Source organism: Podarcis erhardii (genome assembly GCF_964252035.2).
Source record: "Podarcis erhardii genome assembly, chromosome: 6".
NCBI classification, from domain to species: Eukaryota; Metazoa; Chordata; class Lepidosauria; order Squamata; family Lacertidae; genus Podarcis; species Podarcis erhardii.
Window position 1 is genome coordinate 56,522,766 of NC_138510.1, and position 25,003 is coordinate 56,547,768.

A 25,003-nucleotide genomic window follows, 5' to 3' on the forward strand; every position below is an offset into this window, starting at 1 on the left:
CTTGCTTGTACACTAGAGTCCTGTAAAGGCGTCAATAAGTTTGCTAAAATCAGCATTTATTATAGTAAGACCATATGATGGATGGGGTGGAAGTCTGACCTGTTGCCTGCCCCAAAAAAGAAGGGATGGGGCCATTTGTTTTCTCTGTTCTTTATTTTCCTCTTCCTGTAAATAAAACCTATTAAAGAGCAACTTTATTGGTCTACATTGCCTATCTGAATCCAGAAGAACTGCTGCATTTGTCAAACAAAACCTTCAGCGGAATACAGATGCATCTCTGTGGGGAAGGAGTTGCACCACTTAGGGGCTGCCACAGAGAATGCCCTCTCCTGGCTCACAACTTCCTGAACTTCTGAGGGCAGTGGAACTACCAAGTGATCTGATCGTATACCGTATACAACAAATAAAATGCACATTAAAATTCATGGTGGGAAAATAAGGATATGAGCCAGGAGTCAGCTTTGCCTTCTGAACAGCAGTCTGAAAGGGGAGAAGGTGGAGTGACTCCACCTGCAGCTGATCAGCCTTCAAGGACACAGAGAAGGCACTGATGAGAACCAGCTGGCTTCAGCCTTCTTAAGCACAGCTTCTAGCAGCAGTCAGGCGCTGATAACAATGCTTGTAGTTCCTGGCTCTACCTTGTTGCTTCCTGCTCATCTTGACCCCATGATCATCAGGTTCCCTGACCCCTGGACTGTCTGGTTATGCAGATTGCTGTTTGCCCAACCCTGGGACTGGACCTGACTTTGGATGCTGAATCTGCCTCTACACAAATACACCTCAGCGACTCTTCTGGTTGGCTGGCCTCCCACTCCACTGACTTCTGCAAGTTGATGCCCAGCAATGAGACTATGACAGGATAATCTGCAACTACCCAGGTCAGTCTCAGCTATTTGACCAGATTATCTGCAAGCCACATTCTGAATACATGAGTGACAGGGTGGAGTGGCAGTGGCAGACCATTGCCACCAACCTCACTGCCACCTTACCCCTTCCCATTAGCCACTCCACTACCCTCACAGAATGCTGCTGGTTATAACTGGTGGAAAAGCAATATAATTTCTTCAACAGGAGAGAGTTTATGCTGTTAACCAAGAACAGTTATCTCTGGTAACAGAGTTCAACAGACACCACCTTGGTTCTTCTTTCCTGATGAAGACTATCCCAACATGAACCATATAAATCCATTAAAGACTCTGTGGGGTTTACTGGTTCTCCTTAGCCCTCACATTTATAGCCACTTGGCCCTTACTTTGAGACATTTAAAAATAAACCCTTTGATAACTGTGTTTAAAGCACTACATTTTTCGGTGTGCAAAGAAGAATCTGCTTTACTCATTTTATATTATAACAATTTATTATGCAATGTGATTACATGTTGGCAGCATCTCTGATTAGGACTTTAAACAGGAACTAGCAGCAGTTATGTTGAATGTGGTTTTCATTGGACAAAGCACAATACCATTGATTGGATGGCGATTATATTCAGCATTAACTCCAGCTCTATAAAAATATCACAAAGGAAATGGGTCTGGTAGCATCAGATATTTCTAATTGCATGGATGAACAGCACATGTTGTGACTTTTGATTTTAACAATCTGAGTAGACAAAGGATGCTGTAGGTTGGAGCAAAATCATTAATCTCGGTGATTATTAAACATTTCTCCAAAAGGCATTCATGACTTGTTTTTGACCTTGCATTGTTCAACAGGGTTAAAACAAAAAGCTGAGTCAAATATTTGCAATGACCAATGAATTTCACAGACCTGATAAATTATCTTTAGAGGCACGCTTGTTTCTTTTCGCAGAGGTGTTTATGACTTTTTAATTCAGTATTTGGTAAATTCAGAACTCGCAATATGGTTCCCTGATTAGCAGTTTGTCGTTTGACATTCATAATTGTAGGGTTATGCATCTTGTTTGTGTAACATATGGCTGGTTGACTGTGGGCTTCTACTAATGAAATACAAATGCTACTGTAGGAACAAGGCTCTCGTAATTGCTTTTGCACTGGATTTGAACATACAGCTTTGGATAAGTCTCAATGCAGTCCCAGTGGGTCAATTCCTGTTCTTGCTGGGTCCCATTTCAATATAGTTTCTGCCTCTTTTTCCTGCTGCCACCTGATTCTTTACCATGTGTCATGTGCAGCTGTACCTCCACAATGTATGCTTGTATTGGAGTGCATGAACACTCAAATACAAATACAGATCCAAAACCTAATATTGCTCCCCATATAGCACTACTGAGAATGTGTAGGTGTAAGGAGATACCATACTGTAACTCGCCAGATAATTTCGTTCACACCCTTGTTCCAGTAATTTGTTTTGGCAAGCTGTGTGCCAGTGTACTCACTAGTCAACTGCATAATATCCTATGCGTTTAGGCCTTGACCTCTGCCAAATTCTGATTCAAGTACTGTATCCATTGTAGGGAGCATTTTGTTCATTTCATAAGGTGGTTGTTATGTAGTGAAGTTTCACCCTGGGCCAGCAGGGGGATACTGTATATAGTTTTCAATCAGGTCTGTAGATAGTTTTCCCTCAGGTCCGCGTCAGTTATTTTAGGCGGGAACTCTGGGCTGTTGTTGTTACAATGTTGACAGCCGGCTGCCTATAAAAGCAGGCCGGCTGAGCTGTTTGGAGTCAGTTCTATTCCAGCTTACGAAATAAAGAGCTAGTTGGAGAAATCGCTGTGTCGTCGGCTATGTCAACCCACAACTTAACACTGGCGACGAGGATGGGATTGATGGACATCAGAGCACAGCCTGATGCGGCCAGCCTCTGAACTGAGCTGAATCACTGAGCTGAATCACTGAGCGAAATCACTGGACAGAACCAATTCAGAGCTGACTGTTCTGGCTAGAGCACTGTGTTCCATCCATCGCCCTTCACGCCGGCATCGGAATCATGGCTTCACTTGTGCCTCTACCGCCGTTTGCGCCAGCCTCTGAATCATGGGATTCCTACCTCGCTCGGTTCGACTGCTACCTCCAAGCCAACGAGCTGACAGCAGTATCAAAGGATCGGAAGCGGGGCCTATTCCTCAGCCTCTGTGGGCCTGGGGTGTTTGAGACGGCCCGAGCATTGGTTGCGCCCGAAGCAGTCCAGGCAACACCATGGGACACGATCCAAGAGAAGCTCCGCAACCACTACGCACCAAAGCCGTCCAAGATTGCTGCCCGCCATGCGTTCTACCACCGGAACCAGGCAGAGGGGGAGTCAATCAACAACTACACCACCGCCCTGCGACAGGCTGCAATGCACTGTGAGTTCCGAGACTTAGACGATGCCCTGATGGATCGAATCGTCTGCGGGGTCCGGGACATCCATCTGCAACGGCGTCTCCTCGCCAAGCCAGACCTCACGCTGCAGAAAGCCATTGAGGAGGCTGTGGCCTCAGAAGCTGCTGAACGCTCCGCCCAGGAGATCCGCAAGTGCAGCAGCCCGCGTCTTGCTAGGGAGCCAGTTCCGGTGCATCATGAAGAGGCCAGCAGTGATGAGGCATCCTCCAGTGAAGGCGATGACGTGCACCAGACAAAGCGGGAGCACAGGAAGTTCCAACAGAAGTCCAAGGGCCAACCGGAATGTGCCGGCTGCGGAGGCAACCATTCCCGTGCCAAGTGTCGATTCAGAGACGCCATCTGTAGGAAGTGTTCCAGAAGGGGCCACATCGCTAAGGTCTGCCGATCGGCTCCATCTGACACCCCCCCTTCATCGACTCGCAAGTCCAAGCCTTCCCTCCAGTCTGCCAAGGAAAGTTGTTTCGCTCTCACCAACTGCCGCTGCCCGTCTGGAACCACGATTGGCCAGACCGACTCGCCTACGCGACGCAAGCTGAACGTCACGGTGCTCATTGAAGGAGCTCCATGTGACATGGAGATCGACACCGGGTCTGCCCTGTCCATCGTGTCGTGGAGCACCATCAAAAGACTGGTACCCAGAGTGTCCAAAAGGCAACTCGACTCTCACCGCGTACACCTGAGAGACTACCAGGGAAACGACATTCCCGTGGTAGGCGTTGGCCGGTTCCGGATTGCCTTCAAGGATTTTTCGGGCCTGCTCCGGTTGGTGGTGGTCGAAGGTCAGCGGCCAAGCCTCCTAGGGCTAGACTGGTTTGATGCCCTCGGCCTGGAAGTCACCGGCATCAACTGCATCTCTAACGCAGAGACTGAGGGTCTGGTCAAAGACTTTGCCGAGGTTTTTGACGGCACCTTGGGGCAATATACAGGTACGCCCATCTCCTTTAGCCTTGATCCACAAGTCGCCCCCATCAAGCTAAAGCCACGCCGGGTTCCCTTTGCTCTCAAGGCTAAGGTGGACGAACAACTGGACAAACTGATCGCCCAAGGAGTTTTGGAGCCGGTTGACCACGCCAAGTGGGAAACCCCCATCGTCACGCCTGTCAAGCCAGATGGGTCGGTGAGAATCTGCGCTGACTACAAGTGCACGATCAACAAGGCACTTCAGCAGCACGCTTATCCGGTGCCTGTTGTCCAACACCTGCTGCATTCCCTGGGTGAGGGTAAGGTCTTCGCTAAGCTGGACCTTGCCCAAGCCTATCAACAACTGCCAGTCGATGATGCCACTGCTGAAGCCCAGACGATCGTCACCCACCGGGGGGCATTCCGTTGCCGCCGGTTGCAGTTCGGGGTGAGTGTGGCTCCTGGCATCTTCCAAAGCCTTATGGAGCGTCTCCTGCAAGGGCTTCCGGGCGTGGTACCATATTTTGATGACGTCTTGGTGTCTGCAGACTCACACCAGCAGCTGTTCGAGCGCCTCCGTGCCGTGCTGACCAGGTTCCAAGAGGCCGGGCTCAAGGTAAAGAGGGAGAAGTGCCAGATCGCCGTTCCACAGGTAGAGTTCCTGGGCTATCTTATCGATGCCTCCGGCCTTCACCCGACCACATCCAAGATCCGCGCTATCCAGCAGGCCCCCACCCCAAAGAACAAGACGGAGTTGCAGGCATTCCTGGGGCTGCTGAACTTTTATAACATGTTCCTGCCCCACAAAGCCACAGTGGCTGAGCCTCTTCACCGACTCCTTAGTACAAAGACGCCTTGGGCCTGGGGTCATCGGGAGACGGCGGCCTTCAATGCGGTTAAGGCTCTCCTTTCATCAGACAGTGTGCTGGTACAGTACAGTGAATCCAGGCCGCTGGTCCTTGCCTGCGACGCCTCACCTTTTGGCATCGGTGCTGTCCTTAGTCACCGTTTTCCAGATGGAAGAGAAGCACCACTCGCCTACTTTTCCAGGACACTATCTCTGACGGAACGGAATTACAGCCAGCTCGACAAGGAGGCATTGGCACTTGTGGCTGGAGTGAAGAGGTTCCATGAATACCTCTATGGCAGGACTTTTGACCTCATCACTGACCACAAGCCACTCCTGGGCCTCCTCGCCGGTGATCGTCCAACTCCACCGGTCCTCTCGCCACGCATGCTGCGATGGACTGTTTTCCTGGCTGCCTACCACTACCGGCTCATCCATCGCCCGGGGAAATCGATGGGCCATGCCGACGCCCTCAGCCGTTGCCCTCTTCCAGCATTTGTGGAAGACCCGGCTCCAGCTTCATCGCTCCTTCTGATTGAGGATCTTCCGGCAGCGCCTGTATCAGCTGCCACTGTGGCCTCCGCGTCTGCCCAGGATCGCACCATCAGCCGGGTGCTCAACTGGGTGTGGAGGGGGTGGCCACAAGGGCCTTTTGCATCAGAGTTCCAGCCCTTCGCAACCAGACAACATGAACTCTCAGCTCATCGCGGCTGTCTGCTGTGGGGAGACCGCGTCGTGATTCCCCAGGGACTCCGTCAGCGCGTCCTGGAGGCTCTGCACGTTGGCCACCCGGGAATTGTCAAAATGAAGGCGTTGGCTCGGTGTTATGTCTGGTGGCCTAATATGGACGATGCCATCACTGCCTGGGTGTCCGCCTGTCAAGCGTGCCAAGAGTCGAGGCCTGCACCACCGGCAGCTAAGGGACACACCTGGGAGACGCCAAAGACACCCTGGTCGAGGGTGCACATCGATCTGGCTGGCCCCTTTCACGGCCGGACCTTTATGGTAGTGGTGGACGCCTATTCCAAATGGCTGGAGGTCGCCCTGATGCCCTCCACCACTACCGAAGCTGTCATCCGGGTGCTGCGAGGCCTGTTTGCAACGCATGGGTGTCCTGATGTCCTTGTCTCTGACAACGGACCACAGTTCACGTCAGGCACGTTTGAGCGGTATCTTTTGGGACTGGGCATCCGCCATGCCCTAACGGCACCCTTTCATCCATCCAGCAACGGGCAAGCGGAAAGAATGGTGCGCTCGACAAAAGAGGCACTGGCGCGCCTGGACCGGGGAGACTGGCATGAGCGGGTCGCCGAATACTTGTTCGTGCAACACATCACCCCTCATGCGGCCACAGGGAGGAGTCCTGCTGAACTGCTTATGGGCCGCCGCCTCAGGTCACCACTCGACCGGCTACACCCGGACTTTGCCGTGGCTGAACCCCCAGGCTGTGCCAACGCGCCACGGTCATTTGTCCCAGGAAACCAGGTCTTTGCCCGGAACTATGTGGGGGACATTCCTTGGGTGCCAGCCACAGTAGTGGGAGTCACGGGACCTCGCTCGTACCAGGTGGCACTCGAAGACGGACGCTTGTGGCGACGGCACATAGACCAGCTTAGGCGCAGGGTTGGGGACTTGGACACTACCGAGGTGCCCCCAACTGCGCTTGCGGCTCCAGAAGAGACACGTACAGATGGCGAGGCCCCACCTACACCTCCCTCGCAAACTGCCAGCGTGGAGCCGAACCAAGCCGCTTCAGAGGGTCTGCCAGACTTACCACAGACTCAGACCACTCCACTTGCGGAGGCTCCACCCACAGCAGCGGATCCAGGGGATTTGGTTCCAATGCCACCTAGGGTCGCACCACAGCCTCAGCAAGAACTGTGTGGCCCTCCGGACTTGGCTACCAGTCCCCGGCGGTCTGGCAGAGTTCCCAAGCGCCCAACTTATTTAAAGGACTATGTTGTTGGACATGTATCACTGTTGGTCTAAGTATGGGAAATGTAACCAATATGCTTTTGTGCCTAATTGAACCATTACGCGTAGTGCCGTATATAAGGAAACCATTACGATTGTAACTAACGCCTTATCTCGGTGGGGAGGGGTGTTATGTAGTGAAGTTTCACCCTGGGCCAGCAGGGGGATACTGTATATAGTTTTCAATCAGGTCTGTAGATAGTTTTCCCTCAGGTCCGCGTCAGTTATTTTAGGCGGGAACTCTGGGCTGTTGTTGTTACAATGTTGACAGCCGGCTGCCTATAAAAGCAGGCCGGCTGAGCTGTTTGGAGTCAGTTCTATTCCAGCTTACGAAATAAAGAGCTAGTTGGAGAAATCGCTGTGTCGTCGGCTATGTCAACCCACAACTTAACAGTGGTCACAGGTAGTGATTTTGGAAGGACTTGAGCAAAGGAGATTAGAATATTCTGAATTGGAAAGTTTCAGGCTTTTTATGATAGTCATATCTGGATCTGGAACAGACAAATAATTACCAATAACCACTGTACAGTGGGTAGACAAAATCTGTTGTGGATACAGGTTTAATAACCTGGAGCACTGTCCCCAAAGGGCTCAGGGTGCTCTACAAGGTTTTCCCCTGTATGTTATCCCCACAACAACCTTGAGGGTAGCTTAGAGTGACTGGCTTGACCTTGAACCAATGATTTAAACAGGAAATACATTTCCTATGTACAGTATATTTAATAGTGGGTCTTACTGATCAGTGCCCTGCCTTATAGCTGCCTGGTTTCCCTCATTATAATGATATTCATTTAAAAATAAAGTCTACTTCTGCTCTTCTGGTTGAATGGGTAACTATTGGAATGACTTGGAAAGGAATGAATGTTTTACGTTTTGTGTTGTACCATCTAGAGTCTGAGCAATGCCTTCCTGAATTCGCAGACAACAGAATAGCAGAACTGTTCCCAGATGCATTTGAAAAATGCCAGTTCTAAGTGACCCTTTGGTCACTTTGCTAGTGTAGCTCACTTTCAACAGGCTGTGTGCATTACAGTTTAAATATTTATTCCAATGTTAATACAGGGTAAACACCCTTTATATAACACGTACGAAATATAATTCTGCACAGTGCTGCAGCCCAAACCTATGAGCTGCCACGGAAAGGTCATCCCAAGACACGTGGATCATTATGATGAGCACAGGAAAGCTGAGAAGACATGAACTATGATAGATTTTTCTGTGGGTCTGGTTGATCTGGGAATGAGACTTGGGTGAGGAGCTGGAGCCAGCTTTGTAGAAAAATCTTTGGTTCACCAGGTAATTTCCCTTGGTTTCCACCAATATTGGGCAAAACTCCCTCAGAACTACTCATTGGTGGTTTAATAATCCAATTTGATTGGTGCATATTCACAACATAGGCAACACCCGGTGTTGGAGGGAGTGCAGAGAGATTGGACCTTACTGGCGCCTTTGGGAGATAAGCACACATTTGGGAGAGAGAATTGCAGAAAATCAGCTTAATTAGTGGCCGACAAGTAGAATCAGATTCTACACTTTGTCTTCTCTCACTATTCTCAGCTGCTACTGCTAATCTAATTTTGAAATATCTATTGATATAATTTTGAAATATCTATTGATATATTGTAACTGCCTGTTTAGTGATATCTGAAGACTGGAAGGGCCAATTACACTGGACTGCTGGTAGAAGAAAGCCTTGTATATTGCTATTTGGGGAGTGGGAGAGCGGAGCCCACCATCTTAAGGTCTTTGGGGAGCCATGGACATGGAAGTCTTGGCAACCATGTGGTGGCCTTTCATTAAATATATCAAATTCATTAAATATATCAATACTCGGTCCTTCTGTGAATGTATCAAGTATGATTTTATTTGCTGGTATCTTCGAGTCATTTTATTTCTATTGCTGCCTCACTGGATCCTGTCATGTTATTTTCTTTGTGGTCCATCTTTCTTTCATAAGTGTTTTCATAATGCAGGGGGGAAATAGGGATAAGTTGTTTGTTGTTCTTTTGGTTGTTTATCCTTGACTCTTTGAATTATGTAAAAGGCACTACATTCACATACGTATTGCTGGTGTATACACACACACACACACACACACACACACAGATAGAGAGAGAGAGAGAGAATATGTAATAAGAAGGTAAAATGCCACAAGCCACACAATCTGGAACAGGATTTGTACTAGAGTATACAAAAATACTGACCTATTGAACGCAACTATTCGCAAACTTAAAGGTCATCATGGAACTGGCCATTTAACAGCACATATAATAAACTCATAGTAATGTTTGAAAGCTGCCAAGGAAAGTGGCATGATGTGGGAATTAATTACCTAACCTTTGCATTGAATGTGTCATATCAGTAATTTGACTTTTATTAAAAGACTGTATAATCAGAAACATAATCACAAATGCAGTGTTAAAGAAAAAATGTGATATGAACCTTTGTACTCGGGTCACACATAATGTAATACAATTTTACTTTCAGCTTAATGCATTATATGTATGAGGTTATGCAGCAACACAAAAATGCAGAGTGAGAAATGAGAGTCAGCTCCAAAACCTCAATAATTAATCCTTAGAGCTGTATTGAATTTTTTGCAGCTCTTGACTTTCATATCAAAATGTACGTTTTAACAGGGTACATTTTTTTTAAAAAAAAACCCTAACCTGCTGTCAAAATATGCAAAAATGTAATTTTCTTAAAACCGTTAAAAAATAAAATGTTCCTATCTTTAACAATAATATCCACAGGTAGCATGGGTGTCTCCTTCCAATTCCATGTAGAAAACAAGCTGCCATTGAGTCTGTTATCCTACACCTACTTACCTAGAAATAAGTTCCATTTAACTCAGTGGGAGTTACTTTTGAATAGAATGTCTACTGTACCTGCCCTGTAAAGGTGTGATGTATATCATGATGACAACCCCAGTCATTATTTAATAATATTGAAGAAGTTGACATAACCAGTCAGATACCTTAACATTAACACATTAAAAGTGATGGTGTAACCTGTTAGTTTCTGTTTGCCGCTGTGCAGCTGCTTAGAGTCACATGACTCTGTTTACATTCCAGAGACAGTCCAGGCTGTTGGAAGTCTCACGGAAGACGGGATGTGACGTTAGTGGTTTCCTGTTCCTTTGTTCAGTTGCTCTCTGCTCTCACAGAGAGAGGATGTATTTTTCTTTGCTGTCTGTGTAGCTTAGTAATAAAGCATAGCATGTAGCCATAAATCTCATCACTTCTGCTGCTTTGGAAACTCTGCTGAACGGGAATGTGCCTGAGGCCTCATCAAAGGCTCAGGTCATTAATTATTCATCGGGGGGTGATTATGGAGGGAAATGAGCTTTATCAGCTCAGTCGCAGCGGAGATCCCGATATAACCAAGGGCCAAATGCAAGAGAGCCACCTTTTTTGAGATTTGAAAGTAGCTATAGGATGCCTGAATTGGGCTGTGGCTATGATGCTGGAGGAAATGGTTTTAACTCCTCTTCCCAAGTTCACAGCCTTGATTTAAATCAGAGTCCTCCCAAGTAAGCTTCCATTAGCTTCCCCCACCCCACCCTGCACATCCCTAGTGTGGGCAACCCAGCCAGGTTGGGGGGGGGGTTAGAAATAATAAAACATTTATTTGTTTGTTTGTTTGTTTGGCCTGGGGAAGATGCGGGGGGGGGGGGTAGGATTAACCACCCAAAATCAGATCACAGGTCTCCTGAATCATGAATTGTTTGGCCTTGCTTGTGAGCGCAGTGCAGTGCAATTCAAACAAGGGTGAAAATAAAAACAGGACAGGTGGAATTGATGGGGAACCAATTGCTGTGAAAGGGTGGCAATTTTCAAAAGGTAGTGGCAGACCTTCTTGCAGTGGTGAGGGGCCACTTAGGATAGCCGACCTCTAGAGACTAAGGGATTCTGAAAGAGTCCTGAATGATCTGTCAATTTTTTCAGTATAACGAGCCAGTGAATAGTGCTGAGGGCTTTGCTGTTGAATAGTGAGATGTGGAGCTACATAATGGCTCCAGAGAATACTCTCCATAGAACTGTAAAGTTGGAAGGGACTCAGAGGTGCAGGAATCTCAACTAAATCATACTGGACAGATGGCCATCCAACCTCTGTTTAAAAACCTCCAAGGAAGGAGAGTCCACCACATCTCATAGGAGTCTGTTCCACTGTTGAACAGCTCTTCCCTTTAAAGTTCTTCCTGGTGTTTAGTGGGAATCTCTTTTAACTTGAATCCACTGGATTGAGTCCTACTCTCTAGAGCAAGAGAAAACAAGCTTGCTCCTCTTCCATGTGGCAGCCCTTTAGATATTTAAAGATGGCTGTCATATCTCTTCTCAGTCTTCCCTTTTCCATTCTGAACATACCCAACTTGATCAACCATTCTTCATAAGACTTAGTTTCCAGACCCTTGATCATCTTGGTTGCCTTCCTTTGCACATGTTCCAGTTTGTCAATTTCCTTCTTAAATAGTGGTGCCCAGAACTGGACAGAGTATTCCAGATGTGAGGGGGGCTGAATCAGCCTTAGCCATCCTGCTAGATGGGAAAGAGATGGGGAGGTTGGCCTTGCAGCTTCTGTTCTATCTCTAGGCAGCTTTCAATGCCGTTGACCACAGTACAGTGGTACCTCGGGTTACATACGCTTCAGGTTACATACACTTCAGGTTACAGACTCCACTAACCCAGAAATAGTGCTTCAGGTTAAGAACTTTGCTTCAGGATGAGAACAGAAATCGTGCTCTAGCGGTGCAGCAGCAGGAGGCCCCATTAGCTAAAGTGGTGCTTCCGGTTAAGTATGGACCTCCAGAACGAATTAAGTACTTAACCCGAGTTACCACTGTATCCTGCTAGACTTGCTCTGTTGGGTAGATACTGGGAGCACTGCACTGACTTCCCATCCGCTACAAGGAGGCCTGGTTCTAGGAACCTATCACTGGGTTTCTCATCTTTTAAAATTAGTGTCTTATCTTCATTTTTCTAGAATTATGTGGCTTGCGTGTGGGTGTGGTCTCATACACTGGAAAGGAGCACAGCAGTATTTTTTAGCACGCTGTATGAGCTAATTCCCCAGGAAGGCATTTCAGCACTTGAGGCACTCCCTGCTGCCACCACACAATGTGGCCGCGAATTTCATAATTAGTCTCCCCCACTGGACATGGGGAGGAGATCCTTTATGGATCTGACCTCCTACCTGCCAGTGACACTTTGCATTGGTTCCTCCCTTCAAGAGAAGCTGGTGCAAATCCCTGTCACACCACTGGCCTGAGGTGGGCCAACTCTGGCTAATTCACACAACCACTCAACCGACCTGTTGAAAATATGGGCTGACTAGATCCTTGCAGAGTTCAAACATGTAGCAAAGCGGGTGTGGGTTTGATCTGCCACACACCCAGTTTGCAATGCCACCTTAACCTTACTGTACTCTGCAAAGCCACTTAGATTCATTCAGTCGACATGCTGTCAAATTGCCAATTTGGTTGGTGTGAATAAGTCCGCTATACTGCAGAAATGAAACACTTGCTTTCAGGACACTTGTATCTTCTGGTAAATGTTAGCCACCTAGCCCTCACATGTGAGCTGGGAGGTATTTTGCGATCATTCATTCTTAGCCAGGTAAGAAAGGAGTTTAGTGTCCAGGAAATAAATGAATCCTTGATTCTCTGTGAGTGAAGCTTTCTGGAGCTAAAATGCTTGGTTTAAGTCTCTAATGTTTCAAAATACGGTGAAAAATAGCAACAACATTGCCTCCTGTAGAAGCAAGGCAGAAATAAATCAGAGGAGTAATTTACTTCAAAAGCCTCTATGTTTGCCTCTTTCCCGTCTCCTAACTGGGAGAACAAAAATGAAAATAAACACCTAAAATTGTCAGGTAATACAAAGCTGTCACAACTAGAGTGATTCTGAATGCATCAGACACTGGATTCACTTAGACTATTTTGAGCACTTGGTGGATATTTTTGTTCCTTGGCTGCATTTCTAGTGTCAGTCAATAAGGCTGGGAGGTTCAGACTGGGAGGTGTATGGTACACCCCTTCACACGATTGGTCCCCAGAATGTGCACATAGGGTCTGAATGATGCTGCAGTTGGGAGGATTAAGGAGAAACCTTCTTCATGTATGGGAATCTAGCAGTTCCAATCCTGATCAAGAGTTTGGATTTGATATCCCGCCTTTCACTCCCTTTAAGGAGTCTCAAAGCGGCTAACATTCTCCTTTCCCTTCCTCCCCCACAACAAACACTCTGTGAGGTGAGTGGGGCTGAGAGACTTCAAAGAAATGTGACTGGCCCAAGGTCACCCAGCAGTTACATGTGGAGGAGCAGAGATTCGAACCCGGTTCCCCAGATTACGAGACTACCGCTCTTAACCACTACACCACACTGGCTCTCAACACCACACTGGCTCTCAGATCAAAGGCTTACAACTTTAGGCCTGCTTCTGTTTCCTTCTATTTTCCTCTGAACCCAATACTTCTGGCTGTATCTCACAAACTTTTGAATGGGGAGTCACTGCAGAAAAGTAAAACCACTGCAAAGAGAATGCTTAGCATGGAATTGGTGCTATGCCATGTGCCCAAGGGAGGAGCTGAACCCACAACTGATCCTTCCAGGAAAGTCTGTAAAATAAAAAATAAAAAAAGTTTTTCACATTGGATGCCATATGCACAATGTCAGAGCCTGTCTAACTTCAGTGCACAGTGTACACTGCTAGGGAGGTGTTGCTGTGTTGAAGAACCGAGTCCAAGTCACCATTTCCCACCCTGAACAACATCAGTCACATCTGACCATTGGCCAATCCTGGCTGGGACTGTTGGGAGTTGCAGTGTGCAGCATCTGGAGGGCACCATGTTGGCTTCCTTGGTGTAGACCCAACAAAGTGGTTTGGGACCAGAGTGCCTGAAGGTGCAACTTCTCCATATGTGTCCATACTTCAGCTTTAAGATAATCAAGCAAAGCTACATTCCAAGGACCATTCTTTGGAAATAAAGAAGCCTTGGGGCAATGAAGGAACAGGGCCTTTTTTCTGTGGAGCAGTCTTCCTGCTCTAAAGAGACTGGGTGGCTAGCTTGCTGATTTAGGAAGCTGGAGGGCAGGCCCTCTCTGTTCAATAAAGCATTTAGCTGACTGACTAATGCTGCTTGCATGGTTTCTTTTTTGCTGCTTTTGTATCGGCGATTTTAATGTGGTTTTTAAAAGTGGATTTTAGACAACTTTAATATGATTGTCAGCCATCTTAAGGACCTTTTAGGCTGGCTTGTTGGGAAACCATTTAACAATAAATAAATAAAATTGCCATCTATTCCACATTAGCAACCCTGATTAAATCCACTTTGCATTGAGATTAATTTTCACGATGAAATGCAAACACGGCATAAGTTGAGACTGACAATCCTATCCATGTCTGCCCAGAAATAAATTCAGCGAGACTTTCCCTCAGATAAGAGTGTATAGGGTTGCAGCCTCAGTAATCTAATATATTGAGCACTAAGGAATGGCTACTACAAGCTGGGACTGCCTGCTTTTTAACTATGCTACAGCCTGAGTGCTGGATTTGGAAACGGACACATGATTTGGCACCTTGAAAATGCCAGCTTTCATTTAAAAATAAAGCAATTATTTTGCTCCGAAGATAAGCTTCAAAGTGGGTGGGGAATGCCTGATAAAGTTGGATGGAAACTGAACATAAGAGTCCTGCTGGTTCATGCAAAAGGTCCATCTAGTACAGCACTGTTGCAAGCACAAAGGGAGCAGAAGGGCAATCTTCCCACCTGTGATTCCAGCAACTGGTATTCAAATGCATAATGCCTCTGACAGTGGACAACATAGCCATTACGGCCATTGATAGTCCTAGCCTCTTTTTTTTTTAAGTTCTCCATGTTGGTGGCTATCATTACCTTCTAAGGGAGCAAATTCTATAGTTTGGACTATGTGCTGTGTGAAGAAGTGTTCCCTGACTCTGCAAACTCTTGCCTCATAGATGTGTGCAATCATTTCACAATGGATTAGTGAACAGAACTAAATTGAGATTTATTCTTTCTGAAATGAATTGAGTAAAAAAAATGGGGTTCCTTGTTTCAGATGGCAGCGGAGCAAATTTCAGCCAAGCTTCTCACAGCTGCCATTTTGTTTTCTCATAACTTATTGCGCATTACACTGCTTGCCATGGTGGGGAGACGTGTGCCGCACACACAAAAGGAACATCCTTTCTGGAGGCTGCCCTTTGTTCCCAGATGTGTCCTTGTGCAACACAAGGTCCAAGTCATTCTGCAATTGTGACAAAAGGACAAATGGACAAAACAACCACCGCCAATGAAACCGAAGCGGAAAGGAGTGGAGAAAGAGAATGAATGGGTGGTATTCAACAGATGCATCCCATCAGTGCAAGGATTTCCACTTGCACAATGGGACTTTCCCCCTCTCTTGTCCACCCATGTGCACACTCCATGCCCTCCCTCAATTTGCTCCAGAGCATTAGGGGGCCCCCAAGAATTGATTTAAGGGGCACACAGGGGGAGGAGAAGCAGATAAAATTCCATTGTGCTGGCAGAAATTCTTGCACTCACAGAATTTTCACTTTGACACTACATTGGATACAACCAAGTGTAAGTACCAAAACAAATACAAGTTGAGTGAATGGATAATCAAAGGAATATGATTTAACTAATACATAATTTAATGAAAGTAGTCTTTAATGAAAGTAGTCTTTAATTATGAAAACAAGTGGAATAAAAAGGTAGGAGGGACTCTTGCATACCCCTACTGCCCGCTGTTGTAGCTCACCCACCTTCAAACACATCTGTATCCTTTATTCTGGAGAAGTTATAGGTGGTTAGATATGTGACTACATTTGTTGTTGTTGTGTTTAGTCGTTTAGTCGTGTCTGACTCTTCGTGACTCCATGGACTAGAGCACGCCAGAGCTGTCTTCCACTGCCTCCCGCAATTTGGTCAAACTCATGTTGGTAGCTTTGAGAACACTATCCAACCATCTCGTCCTCTGTCGTCCCCTTCTCCTTGTGCCCTCCATCTTTCCCAACATCAGAGTCTTTTCCAGGGAGTCTTCTCTTCTCATGAGGTTGCCAAAGTACTGGAGCCTCAGCTAGTGGCCTTAGACCCTGGGAAACCTCTGCCAAGCCAATCTAATGGCCTCTATGACTTAAAAACAGCTTTGACTTTAATTTATACTTCTGCTACCCTGGAGTGTGTTATTGCTTTAAAAACAAATGAACTTTATTTGTTAAGTCTTTCACTAACACAAAACGTGCTTACTGTCTGTTAAAATATATTTAGCATTGTTCGGAAACAAAAATCAATATATCTGTATCTTCTGCTCTAGCCAAAGGAATTGCTTTTATTCAGCTTCAGGATACATGGGGAATTATATTGCTAAAAGATTTCACACTTCCTACAATGAAGTTTAAACTTTTTCTGAGCATTCAGTGCAAGATAACACAATATCCAGGTGGTGATGAGAAAAGAAAGGTTTATTTATATAGTTATTTATAATGTATTTAACAAAGAAGGTTTTTTTAAAAAAACAACGGACTGGAAAAAAAGGCTTCTCATTTGACTTTGTTGACTGCACAAGCCACTATCTTTCCTGGTTTTGCTGAGGAGAACATAGACTTGGATCCCATGAGGTTTAGAAGTAATTAATGCAAACAATTTAAATCTGATGTGGAAAGATGAATGAACTAAACAATGAAAGGTAGATTACTTTTTTTGCTGGCTGTTCACCAACTTGGGTCAGAAATGACACAGAAAAGATTAAATGGCACACTACACCAAGCAACATTCTTATCACTTTCATTATTGGAGAATGTGTGCATTTTATTGAGAAGTACATAAATGCATATAACATTCTTTACAAAGAAAATACATTGGCATTATTATCATGTTTATACCATACCAAATGGAAACATATCAGGAGATACTGCATACTGACTGGTGGGGAGATAGCAGAGAAGAATTGTTCAGATCTATGCATAAGGCGAGTTGGTGCCATTGTCCATAGTTTTGAAGATAAGGTTTATAGAACGAATCGAAGAAGGGAAAAGGAGATTAGAGGAAACACTGAAGAGAATAACTAAAGACAGTTTGGAGTAGGGATGAAGGAGAAATTTGACCCAGTATGCATTTAAAGTCAAACCTATCAAATTCACATGTTCCAAATCAAAATGCAAACCAAAACCACTAACCTTCAAAAACACACTTATCCAAATTTTGCAATGCGGTTATCCATTGACTGTTTACAAAAGTGCAGATACTAGGAGAAAGTGTGCATAAAAATGAAGATGCTAGTGAAAATATACAAAAATGCAATATATGAGTAAATTGCTTGCAAAAATGTGTACATTGGTAAAAATGTAGTTATTAGGAGAAATTTGCACTAAAATTCTGATCAATATTCATGAGGAGGCCCCTATTCCCTTCAGAGAGCTACAATTCAGAGTTCCCTGTGAAGGATTGGTTATTAAACCACTCTGAGAGCTGTAGATCTGTGAGGGGATTAGGACTCTCCTTAAAATTCCCAGCACTCTTGACAAACTACAGCTCCCAGAATTCTTTGGGGGAAGCTGTGACTGTTTAAAGTGCTATGTTTCAACTTTTAATGTATAGTACAGAGGGGACCTGATTCTCCTCTTCTTTGCAGACTGGGAACAAATTTAGCTTACTGAGTGGGGTTATATGTTCAGGACCCTAACAGTGTGGCTTGGCATAAGCACTTGCAAAGGGAAGCATTACATAAATTATAATTCCCTGATCTATCTTTTTTTTTTCCTGTTGAGAGACTAGCCACTGTTGAGAGAATAGTCACAGTGCAAATGCTAAGAGGTTTGTTGGGTGTCTTTCCTCTTCCAGCCATTGCTTTGTGTGCTCTGCAATGTAAAATGAACTGGTTATGGAGAGGCTTTGCTGCAGTGAGCCAGTAGTCGCTTGTGTGGTCATGTGATGCTGGAGTGAGCTGGTGTGGAGAGCATTCATGACAGAGAGAACAGGAACGAGACCAAAAAGAGATTCCATTTGAGAGGCTGAACGGCACCTGTCTCCGCTCCAGCTGGACTGGAGAGAAGGAGAGCCCTTCAGCTCACCAAATTGCCAGTTCTTTACTATTCAAGTAGAAAAACTTCACAAAACTGTGAGGAACGCATATTGTACGGATTTCAAAAGAACTCATTCAGTAGTATTGCTTTAAAGCAATGGGGCCTATGTTTCTTTAAAAACATTTATTCAAATGCTTTCTGAATACTGGACTATTCTTTCTTTTTTCCCCCAGATTAAATGCACTTGGTAAGACAAATACTTATAATTCCTTGGTTCATTCCTAGTACTACTCATCCTTTGGGCCTTGTTTAATAGTGAAGAATCATCCAGCGTACTTTGAGACTCGAAAAGACACTGTGTGTCAATAAATGAGTTTGTGCTTGTCATACTCAGGAAAGTTGTGTGTGCACATGATTGGAGGGTGTGTGTGTAACTGACCGGGGTGTAATTTGACATGACTGAAGCAGTCTTTGAAAGCTGTGTGACAGGCAGACATTGAGCAAGGTTAAGGTATTTTCAGACAGAATTGAGAGAGCTATAGCAACTAAAATTCTGCCTGTGGTGTGGCATGCAGTTGTTAACAACACAGGGCCTTTGTTAGAAAAGATGGTGATGCTAACTAGAAGGGAAATTTCCTTCCACATTTCTGTTGTCCCCCCTGCCTTCTCTTCTCAATGCTTTCTATCAGCCATATGCTACCCTCCCACTTAGTCCCTTCATGCTGCTCAGCTACTGAAACCAAGAAACAACTAGCTAATGGAGAGGTCCATGTACTTTGCCAGGTTGGTCTTGCACTTAACTTTCCCCTGCCCCCAATCATATATTCTCAGGCTCAAATTGTTGTCTTAAACGGCGTTTCCGTGTGCTGCTCTGGTTTGTCAAAAGCGGCTTAGTCATGCTGGCCACATGACCTGGAAGCTGTATGCCGGCTCCCTCGGCCAGTAAAGCAAGACGAGCGCCGCAACCCCAGAGTCGTTCGTGACTGGACCTAACAGTCAGGGGTCCCTTTACCTTTACCTTTACCTTTACCTTTTTACCCCAACAAAAGGAACAGTATTGTATGGCATCATGTTCCTGTATAGCTTGGATAGCTCATTGGAGGAAGGATCCTGCTATTGTATGATGGTTTTGGTTTTCAAAAATAAATAAATACAACATTTATCCATCCCTGGGAAATTGTGTTATTTTATACCAAAGGTTTCCCAGGAGCCAAGAGAAGAACCCATTTTGTGCTGTTTTTCAACTAAAGGAGCAGTGATTTTCTTATAAAGAAATGTCATGTCTTCTTCCATGGGAAAATTTTGTAATTTTTTTCATACTTCAATTGTGTAAGTATATATAAAATGGTAAGCTGATTTGAAAGGTTTTCTTGAAGAGCAGCATAAAATTTTCTTGTTTTCCTCCTCCAAAAACTATGTGCATCTTATGGTCTGGTGCGTCTTATAGAGCGAAAAATACAGTATGTGGTATGAAGTGAAAAGTCTGCGTGCTATGTGTACAAACAGTTAACCAGACCACCAGTGCCAAAGGTGGAGGGCAAGTTTTGCTCTCCTGACAACAGTGTCACCAAGTACAGTGATATACTTAACAGACGCACTCTCAGGGCACCCAACGCTATGAAAGCTAAACCTGCTACCTGCTTCCAGTGTCCCTCACGATTGAGAATCTAGCATGCTACTAGCCCTACCTCTTATTCTACAGGAACCCAACCTGGGTTCTCCTTCTTTGAGAAGAACTCCTGTTCGGTGGTAATACTCATGTTTCGCATGTAGAAAGCCTTAGTTCAGACCCCAGCATCTCCAGTTAAAAGGGTCAGGTATTAGGTGATAAGGAAAACCTTCTGCCTGATCATCAGAAGACCTTCAGACCATATTGGACTGTATGGAGAAACAATAACTACCACCAGAAGAACCACTCATACATTGAAGCTATGTGGGATTGAGGAGCAAGGCTGTACTGACTAGTCTCACTCCTGATGTCACACACATCAATTTCTTAGTTCCTGACATCCACATGTATAGCCTTCATGCATACAGGCTTCCCTCTTGCACATGTTCTCAGTGGATACTGCCCTTACAACCTGGAGAGCTCAATCAGCAGCTAGGAAACTATGGGCTGGGTCTCCTTATTCTATTTCAGTGTAGCTCTCTATGCTTTTTGGTCACCCTAGAGTTTGACAGAATGTTGGCGGTGTATACAAAGGAGACTCTCTTGTCTTAACTGGGGTTGCCCCTGATGTTGCAGCAGCATTCTAGATATTATACAAGAAGATATAAAACAAGACCTCCTTTCCTGTATCCCATCTATAGAGTTAGCCAAGAGCAGCCTTCTGGTGTTGCCCTCTATATACCAAATGGGTATGTGGGGAGGAAGCGAATGCCACATCAAAGTTGTTCTTTTTCAGACCTCACCCCATTTTGGAAGTTAGGAGTTCAAAAACGCCTAACTTTCCAGAAACCACTTACCTAAGGATTTGGGGGGAGCAGGGCAGTGATGACCAGTGGATTTTAGTGTTCTGATTATTTACCTACCCCATGGCTTCAGGAATAGGATAGGAAACCTGCTTTGAATAAATGAATATGTTAGTCCCTGTTCAGAAGAAACACAATCTATAGTACATACACTGTATCTCTCTTTATGCTGCAAATTTCAAGGAAGTGTTAGTCCTGAGAGATCTTCATCTCTGCTAGTTCTTTCTGATATGAGCTGATACGTTCAAAGAATCAGCAGATTTTATGCCTGTTGCTTTTCCTTGACCTGTTTCCAAATCTGAACCCAGCATCCATAAAGTCATTCTGTCTCTGCACCAGTTTATGATGCATTCTGAATCAATATCATGGAGTGGGGAGAAAATACGAAAAACAAGCTAACTGAGGCAGTGCTGAAGTCTTCAGAGCTATATTCAAATGCTCCTCTCTAGCCGGTTCAATATAATGTTCTGAATAGCACACAGCAGGAATTCATTTGCTACAAATAGCTTCACACCACCAGCATCTTCAATAATTTTGTCATGCAGTGTTCCCTAGATAGGGCCATAATTCATTTAATAAACAGAAAATTAAAACAGAAAATAAACAAAACTGAGTGAAGACAAAGCCTACATAGATTTCCTTCAGCATTTAAAAAGAAAACATTGATCTTTTGTTTTCTTTTTTTTTTTTTTTTAGGACCTCTATTGCAACTCCTAAGGTCACCTTCTTGACAATTCCAACAGGGGTTTATCTTGTACCATTTACTCTGACATACAGCCCAATGATTTATTATTGCTTAGTTCTTGATACTCTTCACTGCACAATCCAATCTAAAAGACACACATATTTCTCAATTCGGGGACTTCTTTATTTTATGAAAAATCAGCTTGGTGCTTTGTGGTAAATGCTAGACTTGCCACTTGATCCTAATTTCTTTCTTAAGTATGTTTTCCACATACTGTGTTCCATTTCCTGCACAGGTCTTTACCAAATGGCATCCCTCCCCCTTTACTTCCAACAATCCCATTGTGCTCACATCCTGAGGGAAGATGAGTGGAGCTGTAGCACTGGAATGTTTCTATATGCATCTAAAAAATCTATAGTGTTTGTAGCTGGTGTAGGGGTTTTGTTCTTTTCCTGTCTTCCTTTTTTAAGTTAAGGTTTATATTTAGACTATGGGCTTTACAACACTGGATGCTAATTATATTGCCAGGGGAGACAGAATAAGAAAATACTTGTGCCTTTAACTCCTTCCCTGCTTTGCAGCTCAGTGAACAACAGTAAAAATGGGCAAATCATGTGTGTTTTATATAAGGTTGCAGCGATGGCTTTAAGAGCTGCATTGTGGGTAGAAATTCAACATATGCTACACACCTCATCTGTTGAAGTCTTACCTGCCGCACAGTTGCATGTGAAATTGTGCTTTTAGATGGAGGAGGAGGATTCTAACCCTTGCAATGTGGGAGAAGCAAAAATAAAGATGCTGAGCTTTTCCTGCAGTGCTCTCCTGTCTTAACTGCTTCCCAAAGGGCTAAATTTTTAATTGGTGAGGCTTTCTCCCTTATGGAAAAGGAAAAGGATCTAGGAAAAGATTTGGCTGTCTTGCAGTGTTTTAAGGCACAGGAACCCTTCTGAAAAATTGTGGCAGCTCTTTAAACTGGAAGCTGAAACTGTGTGTCACTTGCACTGCTCACCACTTAAGCAATGGTCTGATGTTCTTTGTTCGGTTGGTAGGAAAATCCAAGGTAACGTGTATCTGTATATACTACTAAAGGTGTGGTGGTTGCTTAAGAACATTAGGAGAGCCCTGCTGGCTCAGGCCAATGAGCAGTGCTTTTCTTGTAGGAAACAAAGGTGCCGGCACTGCGTACCATTGAGTACCCCCAGGAAGAAGGGGAAAAACAAGGCCAATGACCCACCTAGTCCAGCATCCTGTTCTTACAGTGGCCAAACTGGGGCCTGTAGGAATCCTGCAAGCAGGACATGAGAACATCAAACTCTGCTTACTTGCAGTTCCTGACATCTAGTATTCAGAGGAATATTGCCTCTCACGGTGGAGTCAGAACATAACTATTATGGCTAGCAGCCAATGACAGCCTTATCCTCCATTAATTTGTCCAATCCCCTCTCTTTTTTAACTCATCCACGTTGCTGGCCATCACTGCCTCTTGTGGGAGAGGCTTAGATCCTATGTGTACCATCACTTTACTTTTTCTTACTCAGCTATGTATACCCAGGTACAAAATACCTGTGTGCTCTACCAAGTATGAAGGGTATACTGCTCGTGTAGAATTACGTGAATGACGCCTAACAAAACCAAACCCCCAAACAGCAGCAGTGGTTGAGTGTGCTTCCAAAAACTACTTCCACTTTTATGGGGGGGTTTAAGAAAATCATGCCTAATTAGGAATATTGAATTCTGCCTTAAGTGTGTGCTCTGCCACTGAGATATGACCCTTCTCCCATCCACATATGCGCCCTCTTCACACTTATCATTCATCCAAGGAGCTCAAGTTGGCATATATGGCCCTCTCCCCTTCTCCATTTCATCCCCACCACAACTCTGAGCCACTGAAGTAGGTTAGGCTGAGATGGTGATTAACCCAAGTGAAGGTTTGAACCCTGGTCTCCTACATCCTATTGGGGCACTCTAACCACTATACCACACTAGGTTGATAAGACAAGAATTACATCATTCCTGATGTTGAGGGTGCTTGCTGGGTCTGGTGGGAGTTGGGATGTAGTAAAATCTGAAGGACCCAAGGTTTCCCTTCTCTGTTACAGGGCAGGTTTTTGGTTTGTTTTAACTTAGGCATGATTCACCAAACCAATTGGACAGCTTTCCACTTAAATATGTTTATGCCTCTCTCTGTCTGTATGTGTGTTTGTGTGTATTTATGTGTGCCTACTTTGCCTTTCTTTACAGTATATGAATATCTGCTTCAAAACTGTGACAGAATGCTTCTTAAAATCTTGGTCACCACTAAAGTTTTTGCAAGCGTTCCTGCAGGCTGTTTAAACCATTTGGTGTAATTAACCCTCCATGTACCTAGATCCTAGAATGCAGCTGCTTCCTTTAAACTGTTCCAGTCATTAGCTGGTACGTTAAGTAGCTAATGATGCTCTTACAGGATCTGCTGCCATCACACAGGTGCCAGGGAGTAAACATTTTTAAAAGGCATTTTTGTGACATGTCAATTAAGAGCTCAGATTTGCAAATGCTCTCCTGAGTAAGTTTAGTCACAGGTTCAGACCTGCCCTTCACTCAGTCCGAATGTCTCTCTTTGCAGAATTAGGTCTTTAATGAGCACAAATCAATATCAGACATTGGGCTAAAAGCTGTGGTATGGTATCTTAAAAAAAATAAAATCTACCAAAGTAGAAATAAATGGTCCAGCAGGTACTCAGTAATCTATATGTCCACTTGATGTTTATAAAAATGATGATTTACCTGTTGTTGTTTTTGCAAGAATGTGGATTTTACCCCTCTGTTCTGTGACCTCATTGTTTTCCCACAAATTGATTGATGTAAAAAAAAAAAAACCCCGTCAAAGAATGATGTTTACTCCCCTGCTAATTAGCTACATATAAGGAAGATTAATTGGATATATGTAAAATATTGAAGCCTTAAGCAGCTTCTGGAGTCTCCCCTACTCTCATGGGGCAGGTGGAGGACCCCATGGAAAAGATGCATAGCAAGGTTAAGTAAGCAATCCTCATCTTTCTGTCCACATCTGTCAGACACCTTTGCGGTCCTGCTGGCGCCAGGAAATCAGACGCCAGCCTCCAAGCACGGAACCAAAGAGGCGCAGGAGGCTGCCAATGTTGAATTTGATACCACAGCAGGAGGTGCCATTTGCTTTCCCATAGGAAAGCAATTCCACTCCTTTCCCTTTCATGCTCATATAAACAAATTGAAGATGATGTAATTGTTAAAGGCATTGCAGTTTGGGATTCTTTTAAAATATGAATTTTCTCATTTGATTTCACTTGCTTCTCTGGCTGGCAAAGGCTAAAAATATATCCAGTGGACTTCCACATAATGGTGCTTAAGTTTGCAGCCACATAGCCTGATCCTGTGTGTATTAAGTCCCACTGAATTGACCAACATTTCCTCCTAATTGTGCATAGGACTACAGCTCTAGCATGTGTATGTACTGTTCCTAATCCAGAACAAAATTGCGTACATACAAAGTCCCCTTCGCGTGTACACCCAGTAGCGTGGGAGCTGTTTCATTTTGATGCAAAACCACACCACTGTGGTATGTAGGGAAACATTTTAGTGAAATGAGTAGGGCAGTCATATGGGTCTTCCCCACCTTGTCAGCATATGTCATAGTGACAACAGGCAATAGAGTTGTTGCAAAAATGCTGTAAAACATACATTTTACAGAAGGGCCACTATGCAGTGCAGTACTAAATGAGCCAAACAGGAAGAGGCATCAGCCCATATGCAGGTATT